The 18,246-nt window shown below is 42.8% G+C and overlaps 1 protein-coding gene, 1 long non-coding RNA gene and 1 other non-coding gene across 7 annotated transcripts in view; all 3 read right to left on the bottom strand.

Annotated features, from left to right (window-relative positions):
• The window catches only part of C7H8orf34 (chromosome 7 C8orf34 homolog), a 217,370-nt gene that overhangs the window by 111,822 nt on the left and 87,302 nt on the right, over window positions 1-18,246 (bottom strand). The window lies entirely within an intron of this gene.
• LOC120638488 lies at window positions 7,180-16,932 on the bottom strand. Its single transcript, XR_005660182.1, has 2 exons — window positions 16,780-16,932; window positions 7,180-7,245 (listed from the first exon to the last, which is right to left on the bottom strand). It is a non-coding gene; the product is annotated as an uncharacterized LOC120638488 (long non-coding RNA).
• Window positions 8,194-8,255, bottom strand: MIR7401 (microRNA mir-7401). Its single transcript, NR_127379.1, has one exon. It is a non-coding gene; the product is annotated as a microRNA mir-7401 (primary transcript).

Below are 18,246 nucleotides of genomic sequence, written 5' to 3' on the forward strand. Positions count from 1 at the left end.
GCACATATATAAATGACAGTTTCAGACACAAACGTGAAATCATCAGCATATAAGAACACTGAGTTATCGGAGAACATACTGTACTCTCGCACGACAGCCTAGAAGCACACTTTCCACAAAATGGATGTGATCCGGCCCAGCTGAAGTAACCCTAAGTTGGTGTGACATTGTGACATGCTCCTCTGTGGACTCCCTGTACTTCTCGAACACGCCAACTTTATGAATCCAGTTGCAGAGGGAAATCATTTCAAAAGGACCATCTGGAATGGAGTCTAACACTCCTGTTTTTCTCAAAATCAAAAACTCATGATTTGGCTCGATTGATTTTTCTTTTTTTATGGGATGTTGCATAACCTGACATTCTCTTTTTAAAATCATAAAGAATCAAGAATTCAGTACCTCAAGAGATTTTCCGAGTGGCACCCAAGTTTGCCATCGTGCTAGTCCATGGCTAAGGTTGAGATTTTTAAAGGGTGTAAGGAACTTACTTGGGAAGGCTCGGGAAGACTCCAAACTTTCTTTCAACATGCGAAAAACAATTTCAGTAGGATTCCGAGGTTGAGATCTCAGATTTGCCGTCTTCTATAAAATTAACTATTTCATGATGCCCATCACTACATTCTATAGGAGGACCTAGCTAAAATTCACTTTCAAATTTCTTCATTTTGAGGTTTATATTTGCAAGAACCTGTCTAAAGCTAAATATAAGGGACAGGGATGGTTTATACTACTGAAATACAAAAACTCAACTTGGGCAATAATTGCACACTCCTCCTGGACGAGCCTTTTTTCCAAACGATTAATAGGTAGCAAAATTGACTGGCAGGAGTATCAACTCCTTTTATTTCCTCTGACCAGCCCCCAGTTAGAAGTAAGAGTCAGAGAGCGAAACAGGTAGGGAACTAAAAATGCAGCATAGGATTAGATAATCCAATTTTTATAGTAAGCCTTTTGTTGCCTATCAAGACAACTGACATCTTTCAAAGAGCATATGTGGATTCTGGATCAGAAGCCAGATGGCTAGAGAAAGGGCCTGGAGTCAGAGGACCTAGACCGTAATCTTGGTTCCACCACTTGTCTGCTGTGTGATCTTGGGAAAGTCACTTAACTTCTCTATGCCTCAGTTACCTCATCTGTAAAATGGGGATTGCGACTGTGGGTCCCAGGAAGGACAGGAACTGTGTCCATTCCAATTATCTTGTATCTACCCTGGCACTTAGTACACTGCCTGGTACAAAGTAAGCCCTTCATAAAAACCTCAAGAGGGGGAGAGACATCTCTTTAAGCTTCTTTATAGTTCAGCTTCTTTAATTACTTTATTTTTGTGCACATATCCCTCTTGATTATTAAAACAATTTAAAGAGTCATCTAGCTAATCAGTAGTCTGTACATCAAATTTTTTGGTGTTTGTTCCTGAGACAGAAATAAGAGACAGTATCTGAAAGCTTCAAGGATCTGAAAACTTTTTTTGTTCAACTAAAAGAGAGTATAACTTTAAAAGGATCAAATTCTTATCTCTACTATCTTAATTACCTATGTTTTAACTCTATTTCAATAAGGGGATGGAGAATAAGGTCTTATCTCTCCAACTGGCCACTTCCCCCTTGGGGAAGCAGCGGGGTTCAGTGGAAAGAGCCTGGGCGGGGGAGTCAGAGATCATGGGTTCTAATCCCATCTCTGCCACTTGTCAGCTTTGTGACTTTGGGCAAGTCACTTCACTTCTCTGTGCCTCAGTTCCCTCATCTGTAAAATGCAGATTAAGACTGTGAGCCCCACAAGGTCAACCTGATCACCTTGTAACCCCCCAGCAGTTAGAAAAGTGCTTTCACATAGTAAGCGCTTAACAAATACCATCATTATTATTATTATTATTATTTTTAAACCACTCCTTGCTCAAGACAGAGTACAGGAGGGCATCAAGGAGGCAACAGGTAAACCATTTGCTAATATAACCTGTCATTTTCTAACATTCCTGCTTCCTTCCCATATTAAGGCTTCACATATGGGGGCTTAACATTACCGCCCATGATTTAGACCTTGAGACTGTAAGCTCGTTGTGGGCAGGGAACAGGGCTACCGACTCCGTTATACTGTCCTCTCCCAAGCACTTAGTACAGTGCTCTGCACACAGTAAGTGCTTCAATAAATACGACTCAATGAATGAGTAAATGCAAGCGATCAATGAATCTGCCCCATGAAGAAGCATTTTTTTCCACACTCACAGAGTAGGAGGGTGTGCCAGTCCTACTCAAGTCTTTTCCACCTCCTCTACATGCATGGAGAGGATTTCGCTATCGTGGAACTATGTGTTTTTTTTTTAATGGTACTTGTTAGGCACCTATTACGTACCAGGTACTGTATTAAGTGCTGGAATAATAATAATGATAATGTTGGTATTTGTTAAGCGCTTACTATGTGCAGAGCACTGTTCTAAGCGCTGGGGGAGATACAGCTTAATCAAGTTGTTCCACGTGAGGCTCACAGACAATCCCCATTTTATTATTAATAATAATAATAATAATGTTGGTATTTGTTAAGCACTTACTATGTGCCAAGCACTGTTCTAAGCGCTGGGGTAGACACAGGGGAATCAGGTTGTCCCACGTGGGGCTCACAGTCTTAATCCCCATTTTACAGATGAGGGAACTGAGGCCCAGAGAAGTGAAGTGACCTGCTCACAGTCACACAGCTGACAAGTGGCAGAGCTGGGATTCGAACTCATGAGCTCTGACTCCCAAGCCCGGGCTCTTTCCACTGAGTCACGCTGCTTCTCCTGAATAGACAAAAGATTATCAGGTTGGACACAGTCTGTCCCACATGGGGTTCACAGTTTAAGTCTGAGGGAAGAGGACTGAATTCCCAGTTGGTAATTGAGGCAGCGGGAAGTGAAGTGACTTGCCCAAGGTCACACGGCAGACAAGCTGGCAGAGCCGGGATTAGAATGTAGGTCCTCTGATTTTAAATGTGCATCGGTGGCCTCAAAGAGCCTACATGCCTTCTAAAGGTGCCGCGCTTACAATCAGGGACTACCTGACAAACCTTGCTCAAGATAACGTCACAAGTGCAAATATGCCTGCAAGTCTGTTGTGGACAGAGAATGTGCCTACTAGCTCGACTACTAGAGCTAGTTGTGATCAGGAAACATGCCTACAAACATGCCTACTAGCTCTAGCTCTATTGTATTCTCCCAGGAGTTTAGTATGGTGCTTTGCACACTAACAAATTATTAATAAGTTGGCAAATTATTACAATTGAAACGATTGAATGAACACTGAGTGCTCAATAAAGGCAACTGATTAATCGACGAGGGCTTGTGTTGAGGGCTTGCCAAACGTATGGCCATGGGAAAACTGAGGGTTTGAAGTGAAGATAAAAGTGCATTTTTCGGGGGGGGGGGGGAGTGATTAGGACATTTCCCCACCTTGGCTTGACCAGAGTTCTTCTGATATTTAGAGAAATAATATAAAAGATCACACTAGATTGCCTTTTATCTCAACCACATAGTCTATATGGAACTGAAGATGATCACAGTGGTCCTTTAGAATGATTCCTATGATTACAGCAGCTTTATATGCTTACAACCCATAAGAACGGGACAAGGACACTGGCACCTTGGTTATAATTTGAGAAGAGAGATGTTTCAAGCTGTGCACTCCGTTCCTAATTTTTCTTCTGAGTTCTAAATGTTTTCATGACTTTTTACACGACAGAAATAATTTAAGCCAACAAAAAGGAACCTATGTGCAGAATTATTCTGGTCTGAACTGTTAAGCTGTGAAGATTTGAGTCCGGATCAGAGTTACAGTATTTCAACTCCTACAGGTTTCTTTTCATATTAAAATGATTTTTTAAAATGACTTTTAACTTCAAAAAGGTTGGCTTTGCATTCTAACAGCCGACCACACGATTGCTGCCCAAATGTGATCTTCTTGGGTAACGTTAAACATATTCTTTGAAAAAAGAAACTCATTCATCTGGATTTACATTAATGAAATGGAAAGCCCAGCATGTTAGTGCCCCCTAGTGGAAACAAATGGCTTTTAAAAGACAAAACACTCCATCATTTCTATCTATTCAAGGCGATTTTTCAAAATTTGCCCATCAAAATGCTTCATTCTCTCATCGCCATGCAGTCTTAGTGCAATTATGAGAAAATGTTCTACATCTGGTTCAAAACAGGTGTATTGGCCCCCTTCACCTCCCCTCAGCTAAGCCCCCTTTCCCTCCACTCTTCCCCTTCTCCCTTCCCCTCCCCTCAGCACTGTGCTCATTTGGATATGTTTTTATTACCCTATTTATTTTGTTAATAATAATGTTGGTATTTGTTAAGCGCTTACTACGTGCAGAGCATTGTTCTAAGCGCTGGGATAGATACAGGGGAATCAGGTTGTCCCACATGAGGCTCACAGTCTTAATCCCCATTTTACAGATGAGGGAACTGAGGCACAGAGAAGTGAAGTGACTTGTCCATAGTCACACAGCTGACAAGTGGCAGAGCCGGGAGTCGAACCCATGTCCCCTGACTCACAAGCCCGGGCTCTTTCCACTAAGCCATGCTGCTTCTCCAGCCAATGAGGTGTCCATCCCCTTGATTCTATTTATTGTGATTAAGTTGTCTTGTTTTTGTCCATCTGTCTCCCTCCATTAGACTGTACGCCCGTCGATGGGCAGGGATTCTCTCTATCTGTTACCATTCCAAGTGCTTAGTACATTGCTCTAAGTGCTCAATAAATATGACTGGATCAATGAAAGTAGGAGGGAAAATCGGTTTACTTTTAAATAAGTGAAAAGACAAAACTCACTTTAGCACCCAAGGTGGAGTCTCGTTTAAAATGACGGACAAGCCTCTTTCCAACTCCAGGACCACCTACTGGGCCACTTGTATTTTCTCCTCCCTTCCAGCTCTGGTCCCAGTGGGTATGGAGGACTGGGGCCAAATAGGTGTGGAAAAGTGCAGCATGGCATAGTGGATAGAGCACAGGCCTGAGAGTCAGGAAGTCATGGGTTCTAATCCTAACTCCACCACTTGTCTGCTGTGTGACTTTCGGCAAGTTATTTCACTTCTCTGTACCTCAGTTACCTCATCTGTAAAATGAGGATTGAGACGGCGAGGCCCACGTGGGACAGGGACCGTGTCCAACTTGATTTGCTTGTATCTACCCCAGTGCTTAGTAGAGTGCCTGGCACATACTAAGTGCTTAACAAATACAATCATCATTAGTTAATTATGGATTTTCCAGAATTGAGTATTTGTATAGAAATCATTTGCTGATTTTTGGAATTCTTTTCTCAAAATTAAAATACAGTCTTCATTATTAAAGAGCATTATGAGTCGCAGAATTTCTAAAGGGTAGAAGTAAATCTAGAAAGGATCATTTTCCACTTTATAGTTGGTTTGGTTTTTTTGCCAAATACATTTCAATACACTGACACTACTGGCTATGTTAGGCAACTTTAGATACTAGGCATCAACATTTATATTTTAAATGATATATTGTAATTGATTCACTTATAGTAATCCAAATCTGTCATACTCTCTCATTCGCTTAGTACAGTGCTCTGCTCAATAAATGCCATCGATGACGACGATGAACAAAGGTCTGTGTTCAGCCACTGTCTCACTCCTCGAGACAGTGGCTCAAGGAGAAGCCACGGAGAAGCAGCGTGGCTCAGTGGAAAGAGCGCGGGCTTTGGAGTCAGGGTTCATGAGTTCGAATCCCAGCTCTGCCACTTGTCAGCTGTGTGACTGTGGGCAAGTCACTTAACTTCTCTGTGCCTCAGTTCCCTCATCTGTAAAATGGGGATTAAGACTGTGAGCCCCACGTGGGACAACCTGATTCCCCTATGTCTACCCCAGCGCTTAGAACAGTGCTCGGCACATAGTAAGCGCTTAACAAATACCAACATTATTATTACATTATTGATCGCTGAACGCACCACACAATGCACTGAAAGTGAGGGGCTGCGGTGTCATCTGTCATTTTTAACCAGAGACTCCATCTTGATGGATAATACATTAGAAATCGATAAACCTCGCTTTTGAACCACAAAATCATCAATTACGCAGAAAAATCATTCAAGGCAAAGCCCCCACAAATAAATCATAGGCGCAGTGTGAAAGGTGAGGTTAATCAATTATATAATGAGATCAAAATAATCTCTGAAGCACCAAGACAAGGAAGAGGTATGTGACATAATACTTTTCCCCCTAATAATAGTCCAATGCTTTATCAACATCAGGATTATGCAAAGGTCCCTCCCCAAACACACATCTGTGACCTTATTCAAGAGAAACCAAATATGCACTTGTAGATCTGAATTTTAACTACTATGAGCATAAATTTCGGGTTGCGTGGAAAGTAGGAATAATGTCCTAGAAAAGGATCCTGCATTGACTGAAACATATTACTCTCTAGTCATTCAATCTTTCATTCATTCAATCGTATTTACTGAGCAAATTGTGTGGACAGCAGTGTACTAAGCGCTTGGGAGAGTACAGTACATCCATAAACAGACATATTCCCTGCCCACAATGAGCTTACAGTCTAGAGGGTGGGAGGCAGACATCAATATAAATGACAGATATATGCGTAAGTAATCTGGGGCCGTGAAAGGGGAAAAGCAAAAGGAGCAAGTCAGAGCGACGCAGAAGGGAGTGGGAGAAGAGAAAAGGGGGGCTTAGTCAGGGGAGGCCTCCTGGAGGAGATGTGCCTTCAATAAACCTTTGAAGGGGAGGAAATTGTCGAATTTGAGGAGGGAGGGCGTTCCAGGCCAGAGGGAGAAGATGGGCAAGGGGTCTGTGTTGAGACAGGTGAGATCGAGGGATAATACGGTTTGCATTAGTGGAGCAAAGTGTGCAGGCTGGGCTACAGTAGGAGGGAAATGAGGTGAGGTAGGAGGGGGCAAGGTAACAGAGTGTTTTAAAGCTAATGGTGAGGAGTTTTTATTTGATGCAGAGGTGGATGGGCAACCGCTGGAGTATTCTGAGGAGTGGGGTGACATGTCCTGAATGTTTTTGTAGAAAAGTGATCCAGACTGTAAGCTCATTGTGGGCAGGGAACCCAGCTCTGTTGTACTGTACTCTCCCAAGCACTTAGTACAATGCTCTGCACCCATCAAGTGCTCAATAAATACACTAACTGACTGATAATACATACATAGAAACTTACCTTTTTTTTCTTCTTCTTCTTCATTAATTAGCTGGATAAATTGATTTCTGTCCCTCCTAGTTGCCACAGCTCCTGCCTGTTTGCAGGAAAAGATCAGTGACTGTTTTAAGGTCAGTTTTATACATTACCATTTAAAACTTCTGTCCATGATTCTCGTGCTTTTTTAATTCAACAAGCACCTCCGCTTCTATGTTCAGCATTGGACAAAAAAAAAAACCAAAACCACTTCTTTTTTCACTCAATACTTTTTCTGAATGAAAACTACCAGAATTATAATGTAAACAGTTGACAGTGATAAAAGCCAATCCAACAGAAGAACTTGAAATTAAAATGAAAGCTTCACCATTTCCCAATCGATACTACGGTAACTCAGATGAAAGCTGTTGAGCAGTGAAAACAGTGTTCGTTGCTCAGAAAAGCAATATGCTGGGTGACTTGAAAAGCCATTCGGGCAGAAAAAAAATAATATCCAGAACGGAAGGAGATTTTCGCCATCCACGAACAGGATGCAGTGATTTGGGGCTCAATAGAGATGGTTGAGAGCTTATTTTAGAGACTGGAGTTGAACAGAAAGTGGCTGATTCTAACGTCTATGTAGGTACTGAGGGATGGGAAGCCTGGTGTACTTCTCCCTTGTGCAGACTAAAAAAGCCTTTGGAGAAACCTTTGATTGGACACGCTATGCGGCTATGCGGCCGTTGCTGGAGTGAATGAAGAGGGCTGAGATCGCAGTGATAGGGTGTCACTCAAGAGCATCTACTGCCAAGGTAGCTGCCTTCATGCCAATCTTCTTCTGAGATCTCTAGCATGCTGTAAAAAGATGCATTGTGGAATACCAGATATGGCAATGTGGGCTACAGAGACAGCTAACTTATAATTGTTGTGGAATTTGCTCCTTGAAGTGCACTGCATTCAGGGCTGGAGCCCTGAATTTATCCAGCTAATTAATGAAGAAGAAGAAGAAGAAAAAAGGTAAGTTTCTATATATGTATTATCAGTCAGTTAGTGGTACTTATTGAGTACTTGCTGCGTACAGAGCATTGTACTAAGTGCTTGGGAGAGTATAGTCCAGTACTCTGTGCACAGTAAGCGTTCAATTAATATGGTTGAATGGAATGTGAATTTTTGCTTGAAGCATATCACATCTCAATGTCCTTGAGACCTTAGAAAAGGATGAAGCACAATCAATTACGTTTTTTAAATCAATGTTTCCAAAAGATGCCTAGCTTGTTTTTATGACTTTTATACTTATTCCTCCCATCAATCAGTCGATGGCATTATCGAACACTTATTGTGTACAGAGCACGGTAAAAAGCACTTGGGAGAGTATACTGTAGTGGAGTTGGCAGACATTTCCCTACCTACTAGGAGCTTACAATCTAGAAGGGGAAACAGACATTGAAATAATGTATATACAGTAGGTGCTGTGGGGCTGAGAGTGGGGTGAATAAAGGGTACAAATCCAAGTGCGAGGGTGATGCAGAAGGGAGGAGGAGTAGAGGGCTTAGTCAGGGAAGGACTCTTGGAGATGTAATTTCAATAAGGCTTTGAAGGTGGGGAGAGTGATGGTCTACCAGGTATGAAGGGGGAGTTCCAGGCTAGAGGCAGGATGGGGATGTGGGCAAGGGGCCCCAGGAGAGAGGGACAAGGAACAGTGAGAAGGCTAGTGTTAGAGAAGTGAGTGAGCTGGGTTCAAGGAGGAAATCAGCGAGAGAAGACAGTAGGGTGGCAAGTCAATCGAGTTATTTAAAGCCACTGCTAAGGATTTTCCTGTGAAAAGTTACCCCAGAGCTCTTTTTTGGTGAACCTCTCCAATTGTTTTGGGAGGTGGGAGGCCAGGACTGCAAGATCATCGCTGGTGTTTGAGACAGACAATTAAAAAAGTTAAACCACTTACCCAAAATCGCATCAAGAGTCACTGGTGGTGCAAGAAGCGGAAGCAAGGTCATCTGAATCCCAACCCAGAACAGAAGCTTCTCTATTATTTATTATTATTAATCATATTTCCTGAGCTCTCACTATGTGCAAAGCACAGTACTAAGCGCTAATCAGACACATTGCCTGTCCACAACGAGCTCACAGTCTAGAGGGGGAGACAGACATTAATACAAATAGATAAATAATTACAGATAAAAACATATTTGCTGTGGGGAAGGGAGGGAGGATGAATGAAGGCGCAAGTATGAGCGACACAGAAGGGAGTGGGAAAAGAGGAGAGGAAGGTTTAGTCAGGGAAGGCTTCCTGAAGGAAATGTGCCTAAAAAAAGTCTTTGAAGTGGGGGGGACAGCAATTATCTGTCTGTTGCCGAACTGCACTTTCCAAGCACTTAGTACAGTGCTCTGCACACAGTGAGCGCTCAATAAATACGATTGAATGAATATGAGGTGGGAGCTCCTTGCATTTATTTTATATTTAGCAGCGCATTGTGGGCACACAGTGTATGAAAGAATCAACTAATTAACTATCTCTTGTACAGTCAAGAGGTTTTTGGGTTTTTTTTTTTTATGAAACATCATAATGAAATGGCACAATAAAGGAAAATTCTGTTAAGGGGCTCTTATCTAGGTGGGTAGATGTGCCTCTCAATTCCCTTTTCAATGACTGCAGTCTAAACACTTATTGCAACAGTGAATGGCAAGATTTGAAAAAAACAAGTCACATTCTAATGCATCTGAAAAGCAGATGATTGGAAACATCAGCAGACGGTAACATTTTGCAAGAGTGCCCAAGTGGTACTGTGAGGGATTAGCAAATTGGGTTTTTTTTTTTTAGCAAGGCGCCACCACGTTAAACTGGAGAACATCAGCCCTGCATAGTGAAAGGGGTGATAGGGTACCAGACATTAATAAATAACTTTGGCTTTTAGTTTTTAATTCACACTAGTTTTTGGATGGCATTTAAAAAATCTTCAATATGGAATGCATCCAGGAGAAACTCCTGACTGTTGGCTTTAAGAGCTCAATCATCGTCCCACTACCTATCTTTGCTTCTCTCTCACGGTACCCTGCTTGTAGGCTTCGTTCCTCTCAAACCAACTTTCCCACTGTACCTCATTATCAGCTCTCTCACCGCTGACCTCTTGCTCAAGCCCTCCTTCCTGCCTGGAACTCTGGGCCCCTTCTTCAGGGCCCTATTCAAACCACACCTCCTCCAGGAGGCTTTCCCTGGTGAATCCCTCATATCCCCAAACCCTATCTCCCACCCCACTGTCACTTGAACAGCACCTCAATACTTCGGTCTGCACTCCATCCCAATCTATGGCACCCCTACCTGTAATCTATTTTGGTGCTCATCTCTCTGGCTAAGACTCAGTCCCGTAAGTGTAGGGATCATGTCTGCTAATTCTACTGCATTGCGGGATAGAGTAAACACTCAGGAAATACAGTAAATATGTATTATACTAGTTATCTGCAACAATGTTTAAAGATTCACAGTGAATGAATAAGCAGTCAGAGAAAGTCTTGCTCTACTGCAGTCATACTAAATGTTCAACTTTTAATGTCCTGTGTTTCTTGCTTTGCATATGCAATATAAAGAAACCCAAAGGAGATTCTGTGCTGGAATCTTATGTAAACTTCTCGGCTCCTTCGGTCCTTTTCTTGGAGCAGTATTGAGCTGTTGGCATGAAGTTCACTCAAGCAAAATTCTTGTATAAACAAATTTGCCAAATGTATAACATTGACTCATCTTGGGGGGAGAAAAAAAGAAATACTGGACTGTAGGCAGGACCTAATTTGAGAACCCAGGGCAGCATTTTAGACTAGCTTTAAGCAAAAACATGCTTTTAAAATACGATCTTTCTAAACCCACAGTAATAAACCAGAGGGGAAAAAAGGACAGCAGAACTGATTAGAGTTAGAATGGAAAAACAGTTTAGAACAAGGGCCAGTCTGCTTAAGCCTTTGTATAATTCTTTCCACAACACACTAAGGGGTCAAAGAAACGTCACAATCAGACACTGAGGGAAATATTAGTCAGCCAAAATCTTGAGGAAAAGCAACTATCAACTAGATAAGAATATACTGAGGGCCAACAAGATGCGAAACATTGAAGTAGGCCTTTATATGTCAAAGATGTCACATCCTCAAGAAGAAATTAGAAAAATCTGACAGCCAACTACTGCTGGGATATTACTGTGGATTCCTGATGACTATGAAATACCACCGCATCCGAACTGCTGCCACGATCCCAATCCTTACTGATATCTAACAAAAATAGCCATCACCACACACACCTTTGGCCACAACACGGCATGAGAGAAATGATTTTTCTCTGCTCAGAGAGGTGACGGGAAAAGGTGCAGGATTCAATATATAAACCTCTCAAGTCAGAGCTCAATCTGTTCTGGGGCTCACCCCAAGGGTTCGGTTTTATTCAACCTATTTTCCACAGCCATAATCAACGGTCCAACAAGTGGCTTGGAGGCCTGTCCCTTCGGACAGTCTGTCAAGTCACCGGGCTATGATAGCTGTTAGAAAAGTGTGAGAAAGTCCTCCAGGAGATGTAATGCGAGAAAGTCCTCCAGGAGATGTAATGCCTCAGTGACAACCCTTGAAGAGCAAGTGTAGAAACACATAGGACACATTGGGAGATAGTCACTCGAGTCATCACAGTTATGAACTGATGATGCGAGCTTCAGCAAGACGGAGGTCATGATGCAGCTCACCACTTTGGGGGAGAATGATACCCCAACCTGCTGGAATGGGAAGGGCTGAATCTGAAGGTTTTAGCTCCGTGACTTGGGGTGGGGGGGCAGGCTGCCCATTTCAGGGGCACTGGGCAACAAAGCACCTCTACAGTTTTTAGGCTGTGGGGAAGACGGTGCCTATTGCCACCCTGGGATGCTGTGGTGTGTTTAGGAGCCCGGCAGCGACGGACAGAGTTTCCCAGGGCAGTCTTATAATAAACCTTTTTAACCATTAAATCCAGAACCTGCAATCCCTGGTGTCCCCCAATCCCTGCAAATTTCCCTCCTGGAAATATAAAGCAGTTCACATCTGCACACAGCCAGGGAGGCCAGGGAAGACCAGGGCCCATTTTCTGTGGGTGACGTTTCTCCCCATATGAAGTGGGACTGTGGTGGAAATCAAAGAAACAGATGTGGAAATGGGATGAAAAGCAAAAGGGGAAGATGAAATTTTGTGTGTGTGTGTGTGTGTGTGTGTGTGTGTGTGTGGGCCACTGAGTCAATCGTATTTATTGAGCCTGTACTGAGTGCAGAGCACTGTATTAAGCTCTTGGAATATACAATATAACAATACAACAGACACAATCCCTGCCCACAACAAGTTTACCGCCTAGAGAGAGAGACAGACATTAATATAGATTAATCACAGATATATAGACATTAGCATAACTATGTGTGTGTGTCTTCACTACAGATTGATTTTGCATGACTGACTGAAACATCACCAAGCTTTTGCCTTTCTATCTAAACCATTTCTCTTCTTAGCCATCCTTTCACCCTATTCTCAGTAAGCCCGGCTCTTCATTCACCGTCACTAAAAATCCATCCCAGACAAATCTCACTCCTCTCTATTCTCTTCATCTATTTCTTTACCTCCTCCTTTCTCCCCCCCCCTTCACAAATAAATAAATCCAGGACCTAAGAGTTTATTCAATACAAGAGTCAGTTGGTCAGTCAATCCACAGTATTAACTACACACTCACTTGTGCACTTTATTTATATTAATGTCTGTCTCCTCCTCTAGACTGTGGACTTGTTGTGGGCATTTATTAACTTATATTAATGTCTCCCCCTCTAGACCGTGGGCTTGTTGTGGGCAGGGAATGTATCTGTTTGTGGTTATATTGTACTCTCCCAAACACTTAGTCAAGTACTTTGTGCATGGTCAGCGCTCAAAAAAATATGACTGAATGAATGAATGCTGCTTTAGAAGCTGACATTTTGCACTGGGGGATATTGTTTTGGTCATAATCTCCTTGGAAGCAGCTAAATCCAAAGACCAATTTGGTTCAAGCAGTTTTAGAGCCATATAGACAAGGCAAGCATAGGGAAGTTCCGTGCCACTTCCGTCTGGCACCCAACCGGTGTTTGGAGCACTGCCCTGAGAGCAGCTGTTGGTCTGAAATTGAAGTCTCGAGGCTGCCCTCAGAGGGAAGCAGGCTGGCGATGAGGTGAGGGATGGAGGGCACATCTGCCAGGAACCAGGGTAGCAGCTGTTACCCTTGCGGGTCCTGTACTAGTGAATTGGCATGAATGAGGATGCGATTCCATGAACGAGCTACCCTGTCTCCACAAGTGTTTGCCAGGCAAACTGCTGAGTTGCAGGGAAAAAAAAAAGTTCTGCCTTTGCCAAATCCCTTTTTGTTGCCTTGTAAACAAGGCTGCTAATGTTTGCAACATTAAGAAGCAGGAGGAAACCATTAGCTTTCTACTTATTTTTTCTAACTGGCAAATGATCCACCTCATGTAGACCAGTGATGGGCAGGGCCATCTCAACCGTAATCAATGGTATCTATTGAGCGCTTGCTGTGTGCAGAGCACTGTAGTAAGTGCTTAGGAGAGAACACTACAACAGAGTTGGGAGACATGTTCCTTGCCCACAAGGAGCTTACAGTCTAGAGGGGGAGAGAGAAAATATAACTAAATGAATCATGGCTAGGTACATAGGTGCCGGAGGGCTGAATACTAAATAGTTAAAGGGCTCAGACCCATGTTCAACCCTAAAATTAGTATGCACATATGTAGACATGCAGACTTTGCTATAGGACCTACCACCTATGGGTACTTAAATGTCAAATGATGATGACTACTAGTGTGTAATAGCCCAAATTAGTTGTGACAGAACCAAAAGGGAACTGTAGCAGAGCCAAAGTCCCTAGAGAGGCAAAATCTTTCAGTTCATTCCCTCAGAATTTAATGAGTACCTACTTTGTGCACAACACTGTTCCCAGGCATTTGGAAGCATTGGGAAGCAGCTTGGCCTTATCCTCTAGGGCCTGGGAACCGGAGGATGTGGGTCCTAATCCTGCCTCTGCCACTTGCCTGCTGTGTGATCCTGGTCAAGTCACTTCACTTTTCTGTTTCCTCAACTGCAAAACAGGGAATGTTCTCCCTCCTACTCAGACTGTGAACTGCATGTGGGCCAGGGCCTGTTTCCAACAATGATTAACTTGTACCTATGCCAGCACTTAGAACAGTGCTTGACACATAGTAAGTGCTTAACAAAATATATTTTTTTAAAAAATACAGTAAAGGTCCCTGCCTTTGAAGAGCTTACAATCGAATTCAGAACAAACATTCTTACTATTTTCCTTTGGTCTTACTCCTTATGGGTTTCTGATTTTACCCAGCCTTTCCTGGATAAGACTTAACACCAGTGGTGAACATCAGATGAGTTCTGAGTTATTGGAAAGCTATCTACCCCACAGAGGACTCTCCACAGAAACTGGATAATACAAGAAAGGAAAGCTACATTATAATTCTTTTTGTTTACCAGGCACTTTTAATTAATTTATGATCTGGCTGGCACTGTGTGCAGAACCAATAAAGGAAATGTTAAGGGTTAGAAATCTGGCTTCATGAAAGCTCATGGCGATTTCAGTAGGGCAGGGGAATTACAAACTCTCAACTCCTCTTAACTGAGGCACTTGGATAAATGACCCCTTCTATAGGTTGGGACATAAAACAAATCCACAGATGTCATGGCTGTTTGAGGGAAATTACCTTGAATGGTGCATATGAGCTTCACCTAACAAAGCTCATTTGCATGCAAAAATATACAATTCCAGTCTGATCAAAGCATATCAATATGGTTTTCCTATTTTTTTAAAAAAGTACTAGTAAAGATTTTGTCAGAAAGCCGAATGCTATATAAAATTCTAGTTCTACTATTTGTGGTTCAGTCTGTCAATTTTTCATCAGGCCTTTCAGGAAATACAAAGTACAGTATTCCCATATCTGTTTGCAAAACCCACTTCTGAAAGACATATTAACACCGGCCTCCGAGTTATCCTTCTTTAGGTGTTCTAGTTTCACTTAGTGACTTCCATGTCTGCTTAAGGTAGAGCCAAATGATTAATGACCTTAACTCTGCTTCCGAAACGAAAGCATTCTGCTATCAAGAGTTGTATAAATGCACCAACCCAAACCTAAGCTAAAAAGGTAAAGGCTTCAGTGGTGTTACCTCTGCCTCTAAAACAAAAGCACTCTGCTACCAATTCAATGGCATTTGAGCACTTCCTATTCATTCACTCAATCATATTTACTATGTGCAGAGCACTGTACTAAGCACTCGGAGAGTACAATTCGGCAACGAATGTACACAGCACCGCATTAAGCAGCTGCAAAAATGCAACAACACTAACGCAAGCTGACAGAGAGAAAGGCACCACCATCTTAAAGTTTTAAAGTGCTAAGGAATATGGATAATGTGGATGATACGGATAAAAATGGAAAACACAATGCGGCTTTAGTCCAACAGAAAACAGAAGGCATAGTCTTTAGATCATGTCAGAGAGGGAACAATACCAAGATCTCTCTGCTGAATCCTCAGATGAACCAAAATATTCGATACCTTTAGAAGCTCTAGCATCTGGGGGTAACCCAAGGGATTTGACTGCCCTAAAAGGTTCACAGATCCTAAGACCACTCTTCATTATTACCGAGGCAGAGCTGGAGAGGCCCGTCTGAGCCTTTCCCCAGCATCAGTGGATAAAATGTGGGTTACACCCAATAGTGATAATAATAATAATAATGTTGGTATTTGTTAAGCGCTTACTATGTGCCAAGCACTGTTCTAAGCGCTGGGGTAGACACAGGGGAATCAGATTGTCCCACGTGGGGCTCACAGTCTTAATCCCCATTTTACAGATGAGGTAACTGAGGCACCGAGAAGTTAAGTGACTTGCCCAAAGTCACACAGCTGACAAGTAGCCGAGCCGGGATTTGAACCCATGACCTCTGACTCCAAAGCCCGTGCTCTTTCCACTGAGCCACGCTGCTTCCCGTAGTAGTGTGTTCAACCTACTTTCTGCCACCATACTTGAAGACGCAACGAGAGAGCTGGAAGCTGGTACTGGAATAGGCATTTGATCAACCAGAAAATCCATCCATCTCGATAAGCTATGAGCATTTTGAAAGTCTTTGAAAATCATCCAGGAGCTGTGTACTGGGGATGGTGCCTTGGAAGCACATACCCTATTCCAGAAGAAAACCCATTATCGACTAACTTGACTAGTTATTCAATTAACCCAAAGGTTTTCTACATATAGAGATTGATGCTGTTATCTGTCTGCTGTGTGACCTTGGGCAAGTCACTTCATTTCCTCTGTGCCCAAGTCACCTCATCTGAAAAATGGGAATTAAGACTGCCCCAGGTGGGAGAGGGACTGTGACCCAATTTGCTTGTATCCACCACCCCCCAGTGCTTAGTACAGTGCCTGGCACACAGTAAGCACTTAAACACCACAATCATTATTACTGAATTCTGCTGTCTCGGCAGTATTCAACCCGACAACACACGGCTAAGCAATGGATCCCAATTCAAGAAGGCTGATGAGCCTTAGGGAAGACTGAGAGTTTGACATTAAAGGATGCATCAAATTTCACAGTAAACTGTAGGTCTAGGAAGTGGGGTGTCTCACCTTTATACGGATGTGAGACCCGGATCCGCCCCAAAGGGCCTGTTTGGCTTCTCGAAAGGTTCCTTGGGCTTCCAACGGGCCATCGGCCAAGAGGCCCTGGAGCTGAGTCAGTTTGCCATCATTGGCAGATGGACGGACAAGTTGGAAAATGGTGTCAACTGCTGCAAGAGGCAAACATGGCAAAGGGCAGTCTCTACAAGCAAGCAGGGTGGAATGGATGGTTATGTACATCAAATTAATTCAGTCACAGCCACAGGCATGCATAGGAGCTCACCACTAGAGGTGTCATCTTTGAAAAATTAAAAAAACAAAAAAGCCCACTTGCAAATGCTTTCTCTAAATCATTTTCTTTTTTTTTTAAGGCGGTGTGGTTGGGATTGTTGAAATCGGAGACCCCGGAAGAAATCTTTCCAGAAAAACTACAGATGCTGAAGAGACCTGAAGATGTACGGTTTTCTTGCTGGAACACTCTTTATGGGGAGGAAATCACCTAGGACTGTTTAAAAGAAAAGTGTTCTTTTTGACAGCTATTCTCACTTTCAAAGTAATAGCTTTCCCTTTATCATCATTAGAACAGCATTTGAATTTGAAAATGAGTAAGACTTTCCATCCCATCATTGTTAGTTATCCTCTCTCCCAAGATCCTCTCAGATAAAACAGAATCCACAGCTGTTCAGAGTACATAGCTAAACTCAAAAGTGAGAGGCTCTGGCTCTTAGCTCATTGTTCTCTCCCAGAGGGGAAAAGAGCTGCTGATAAGAAAGGATCCTCCATCCTCCCTCTTCCCATTGTGAGAATACAATAACACAATCGACTTTATCTTTTTGGGGGCGCTCCAGAAACCACTGCAGCTGTCCTGGGGTGAAAATGCCACCCCTTGGAGTCATGTGGTGTAAGTGTTGACCTTTAATCCCAGAAGCTCAGGAGCTGAATTTCGTTATTATACTGAATTATACTGTATTTCCTATAAAAATATTGTAATTCTATTTGAACTTCTGCCGACTTTACATGTTAATGACTGCTCATTCCTTTCTGCATGGAGCAGAAATTCCTGACTGTTGGCTTTTTTAAGGCACTCAATCTGCTCTCTTCCCGGCTATTTAACCTGGCTCTGCTCCTATTAGACCCCACTTGCTCCTCTCAAGCCAACTCACTGTGCCTTTACTATTATTATTATTATTGTTAATAATAATAACAATAATGGTATTTGTTAAACATTTACTATGTGCCAAGCACTGTTCGGTGCGCTGGGGGAGATACAAGGTAATCAGGTTGTCTCAGTGGGGCTCCCAGTCTTAATCCTCAGTTTACAGATGAGGCAACAGAGGCACAGAGAAGTTCAGTGGCTTGCCCAAAGTCACACCTGACAAGTGGCAGAGCTGGGATTAGAACCCACGACCTCTGACTCCCAAGCCTGTGCTCTTTCCACTCAGCCACGCTGTGAAGACCCCTTGCTCAAGCCTTCCC

Source organism: Ornithorhynchus anatinus, chromosome 7 (genome assembly GCF_004115215.2).
Source record: "Ornithorhynchus anatinus isolate Pmale09 chromosome 7, mOrnAna1.pri.v4, whole genome shotgun sequence".
NCBI lineage: Eukaryota > Metazoa > Chordata > Mammalia > Monotremata > Ornithorhynchidae > Ornithorhynchus > Ornithorhynchus anatinus.